Source organism: Triticum dicoccoides, chromosome 7A, assembly GCF_002162155.2.
Source record: "Triticum dicoccoides isolate Atlit2015 ecotype Zavitan chromosome 7A, WEW_v2.0, whole genome shotgun sequence".
In the NCBI taxonomy this organism is placed as follows: domain Eukaryota; kingdom Viridiplantae; phylum Streptophyta; class Magnoliopsida; order Poales; family Poaceae; genus Triticum; species Triticum dicoccoides.
In genome coordinates this window covers 79,322,405-79,327,933 of record NC_041392.1, presented here as the reverse complement: position 1 = coordinate 79,327,933, position 5,529 = coordinate 79,322,405, and the positions used below count along the sequence as shown (strand labels likewise).

Sequence of the window (5,529 nt, the reverse complement as noted above, 5' to 3'; positions counted from 1 at the left end):
TGGGAAAATATCACTGAATTCATAGATGGCTGCCAATGTCTAAAATGCTCGTGTAGTACACTGAAATTAACTTATGTTTATATTATTATCAGATTTTGCACAATTTTCTTTGTACTATCGTGATCATTATTCATCGGTATTGGCGTCCAGACTTGAAGATCCTTATTTTTGCAGTTGCTCATTCCATTGTCCCGACCACCCATGTCCTTTGATTCTACTCCTCTAGACATGGTTCTTAGCCAGGTAAAAATAAATAAACACATGACAATTATGATAATACATTTATGTTTCACACTCATTTTCTACTGATGGATTATCCACCACAATCACCCCCGTCCCCTGAGGTCTCTTCTGATTTGAGTATTATTGGTGTTGATGTTCCATTTGCCTTCATGCTTACCTTCAGTGGCAGCATAAATGCATATAGCAATTTGGGAGTATTGAAAGTTTTTTCCCGCAACTGGCATGAGCATTGTCTTCTCATAAAGAAAAGAATGTACAAATTGGCATGCTTGTGAAAGAAAAGAAAAAAGACATGCCAGAACCCACAAAAATACTCTGCCTCATCAGCAGTTGAATTGTGCTTCAGACATTAGAAACTGCTCGTATCAGTTAGGATTTGGCTCACAAATTAACAACTGCCCAAGTTCGACACGACTGCCCTGAAAACAACCCATCGGGCCCCAGCAGATCAAATTTAGCAATCAAGGCGAGGTCGCTAAGCCCAGTGTGACAACGGCATGATAAGGTCAGGCGTGTCGATTTGCGGGCCACCTTTTTCCAGAAAGGAAGTTGAAACTTCCGGTCAGGGCCGGCCCTGGGCCAGGGCAACAGGGGCGACGGCCCGGGCCCAGCCAAACTAGGGGCCCTGACCCGTGCTGCAATGTGTGTATAGTAGATGGGACTGGTCTAGCAGGTGGCCGTTGGCCCGCTAGCGCTCCGCGATGGCCGGCCAAAAAATGGAATATTTTCTCTCCCTAATCCATATTAGGCAAAGTGTAGAGGTATGGACATGTGTGAACAAGATAAATAATTGCAAAGTATTCACGTGAATATATGTGAACCCATTTAATTTGTGTTTTTAAATTTTAAAAAACCATAACTTTCGAGCAGTGCATCGAAATTAAGATCCGTTTTCATTGTTGGAACCCTCGCGGCGTGCTCTTCGAAACTAGATCCAGCATGGGTATGTTTCGACGAAATTTTTTTTTGTGTAATTTTGTCCATGTTTTGTGTAACTGGCTAGTCGTCGATGTGCAACTACCTCAGAGATGTGCAACTTTTCTCCTACACTGTAGACATGCAATTTTCCTTTATGGTACCTTCAGCCCCAAACTGCCTCCTTCTAGTGAGATGTGCAACTTCGTATGTTGCCCAGGCCAACTTCATAGTAGTTGATGTGCAACTTTCCCCCGCTCGTGGATGTGCTTCACTGTTTGCTGCATCGGCCAACATACTAACAGTGGATGTGCAACTTCGAATACTGCAACGGCCAACTATCTAACAGTGATGTGCAACTTTCTCTCATACCCCCATGGATGTGCAATTTCCCTACTATCACCCGGCCCAAACCACCCCTGCTAGTGAGATTTTTAACTTTAGCACTCTGTTTATATGCAACTTTTCATTACTCTCATGAATGTCAATTTTTCACCATTCAACTATCTCTGCCTATGAGATGTGCAACTTCGTATGTTTCCCTGGCCAACTACCTAGCAGACTATGTGCGACTCTGTTTGTTGCCCCCGCCAACTGAAAGTACATGTCCACAAATAGGGAGGGGAAGGAGTTGCACAATGACTAATAGACAGTTGGATTGAATAATAGACTAAGTTGCACATATTGCTTGCAGGGGTAGGGGGTAGGGTGTGCCAACAGTAAACGAACTACACATCCACATGTAGAGAGGAGGGTTGCACATCGACTACTAGGTAATTGATCGAGATGGTAGACTAGTTGCACATCAATGTTGTCATAGTTGCTAGATAGCAATCTCATAGGAAGTTGAATCATGCAGATCTAAAAATTGGTTTCCGAAAAAGTTGCACGATGTTGCACTAAAGTTGCACAATACAGTACTAAAGTTGCACCATATAGCATCAAAGTTGGCATAAAAACATTTCGTCGAAATATACCCATGCAGGATCTAGTTTGAAAGATCTCGTCATGAGGAATCCAATGGTGAAGATGGATCTGAATTCCGGTGCGTGGTTTGAAAGATATGACTTTTTAAAAATTTAAAAACAGAAATAAATATGCGTGGATCTATTTTTTCTTCACATGTGACAAGTCTGACCGGATTTAATGCCAGCAATCACATGCACTAGCAGACAAAACATATACACATGCATGCGACAGAGCGGCCGCTTGATTTCTCCAACTAGCGCGCGCACACGTTTTAGATTTCAGGTAGTAGATGATATAGGCCCTGATGAATTCGTGAATGAAAATAAAAAAGAAAAAGTCTGTAGGCTGAGAGGCCCATCATCCAACTTCCAACAAAAGCCCAATTGCCAAGAGGCCCGAAGAAGGTACGCACGCACAGCGGCGAGGCGGCGATTCCTCATCAGTCTCCACGCCGGTTCGTTTTCTCGCCCGCCTCGCAGATCGGGCCGCCGGATGCTTGCAGGAAAGAAAGGTAAGTACATCTAGATAAATTTCTCTTTTCTTTGCCCTCAATCTTAATCTAGCTAGTGATTAATCTATATTCTTCCTTTTACAACAGTATAGAGGCGTTGGAGACTTGGAGTGGAGTTTGTGTGTTGCCGACTTGCTCCTTGATACGTCTCTAACGTATCTATAATTTTTGATTGTTCCATGCTATTATATTATCTGTTTCAGATGTTTAAAGGGCTTTAATATACCTTTTTATATTATTTTTGGAATAACCTATTAACCAAAGGCCCAGTGCAAATTGCTGTTTTTTTTGCCTATTTCAATGTTTAGCAGAAAAGGAATATCAAACGGAATCCAAACGGAATGAAACGTTCAGGAGAGTTATTTTTGGAACAAATGTGATCCAGGATACTTGGAGTGGAAATCAAGAAAGAAGCGAGGAGGCCATGAGGCAAGAGGGCGCGCCCAGGGGGGTAGGCGTGCCCCCCACCCTCGTGGGCCCCTCGCAGCTCCACCGACGTACTTCTACCTCCTATATATACCTATATACCCCGAAAATATTCAGGAGCACCACGAAACCCTATTTTCACCGCCACAACCTTCTGTACCCGTGAGATCCCATCTTGGGGCCTTTTTTGGCGCTCTGCCGGAGGGGGAATCGATCACGGAGGGCTTCTACATCAACACCATAGCCTCTCCGATGATGTGTGAATAGTTTACCACAGACCTTCGGGTCCATAGTTATTAGCTAGATGGCTTCTTCTCTCTCTTTGGATCTCAATACAAAGTTCTCCTCGATTCTCTTGGAGATCTATTCAATGTAATTCTTTTTGCGGTGTGTTTGTCGAGATCCGATGAATTGTGGGTTTATGATCTAGATTACCCATGAACAATATCTTTGCAAGTCTCTTTGAATTATCAGTTTGGTTTGGCCAACTAGATTGATCTTTCTTACCATGGAAGAAGTGCTTAGTTTTGGGTTCAATCTTGTGGTGTCCTTTCCCAGTGACAGCTGGGGCAGCAAGGCATGTATTGTATTGTTGCCATCGAGGATAAAAAGATGGGGTTTATATCATATTGCTTGAGTTTATCCCTTTACATCATGTCATCTTGCCTAATGCGTTACTATGTTCTTATGAACTTAATACTCTAGATGCATGCTAGATAGCGGTTGATGTGTGGAGTAATAGTAGTAGATGCAGAATCGTTTCGGTCTACTTGTCGCGAACGTGATGCCCATATACATGATCATGCCTAGATATTCTCATAACTATGCGCTTTTTTATCAATTTCTCGGCAGTAATTTGTTCACCCACCGTAGAATTTGCTATGTTGAGAGAAGCCACTAGTGAAACCTATGGCCCCCGGGTCTATCTTCCATCATATAATTTTCCTATCAACTTGCTATTTCTATTTTGCGATCTTTATTTTCCAATCTATACAACAAAAATACCAAAAATATTTATCTTATTATTTTTATCAGATCTCACTTTCGTAAGTGACCGTGAAGGGATTGACAACCCCTCTATCGTGATGTGTCGGTGTACAAAAGTAGGGGCTCTCCTTTTGCACCCCTTTACTTGTGCACGGGCAATCAGGGCCGCACCCGCGTCCACACTAAGCAGGGCAGAGGAGGGATGCCGAAGCACAAGACAACCAAAGCGACGCCAAGATCAGAGGCGCAAAGAGATCAAGGGGCAAGGTGGACTCCCCCGGCAAGACGCTTGCCGGGGTGGTTTCCGCAGCCTCGGCAAGATCCTTGCCGGGGCAACTTGCCTGACGCCAAAAGAGTGCGCCACCCTTGAGCCCAAGGGGTTCCAACACCATATTGGAACCAAGGATCAGGAGGCACCTCCGTGGTGGCATGCAGATCTTTGTAGAGATCATAGATACACAAGATCAGATTAGAACCAGAAGACGATGATCCTTGGCGAGGATATCCTTGCCGACGATATCCATGAGACCCCCGGCAAGATCCTTGTCGGGGACGACCGCGGTGCTGCAGCGAGACCCTTGCCGGGTCGTCGGCAAGACCCTTACCGAGGACACCTGCGGGGCCACGGCCAGGCCCGCGTCTGCCAAAGCCTCAACCGCCACTCCCGTGCAGCTGCTAGCTCGACCAGCTGGGCAGGCATCTGCGTGGCAGCGCACGACCTCTACACCAACTCAGCAAGCACCTGCGTGATGGCATGCAGATCTTCATGAAGGCTCCACCACCGCGCAAGCCCAACAGCCAGCCAACGTGGCGCTACAAGGCGAGGACAGCTGGGACGAGCTTCTTTGTTGTCCCCAATAAAGCAAGAGGGGCACGTCGGCAGTGCATTAAATGCGTTTGTCCGACGATGCCAGGGGATAGGCTTAACCCCTGTACACCTTTCCACCTCCTGTGTGCCACTATGGCGACCCCTTTTTTGTCTATAAAAGAAGGCCCAAGGTGTATTGGAGGGGATTTGGATCTTTTGGATGAGAGATCCATTGCAGCTAGTTCAAGAACACAAGAACATGACTAGGGTTTTATGCGTCTCTGCAGCCCGAACCTGGGTAAACGATTTGTGTGCTGACCGCCAGACCCGCTCTTCGCACAACCCCGCGCCCACCAACCGTAGAAGGGATCCCGGTGATGACCCCATAGGTGTCGTTTCCCACCAACGTCTCTGGTGCACCAGGTAGAGGGTGCGCAGTTGTGAGAATCCGGTCTAGCAGTTAGTTTAGCAGTTCTTCATCGCCATGGCTCCCAAGAAGAAGACGATCACGGTGATCGGTTCGTCGGGGGCCGAACGGCCCGTACCAGTACGGGCGAGTGGTGGGGCGGTCGCAGACGAAAGCCGAGGCGCGGCTCACGAACACCCGCATCGATCTAGCAGCCAAAGCCTGGCGAGCGGCGTCGTTCGTGCGCGAGACGACGGGCCACAT

The 5,529-nt window shown here is 46.5% G+C and overlaps 1 pseudogene; it reads left to right on the top strand.

Annotated features, from left to right (window-relative positions):
• LOC119333140 overlaps positions 1-5,529 on the top strand; it is a 31,240-nt pseudogene that overhangs the window by 601 nt on the left and 25,110 nt on the right.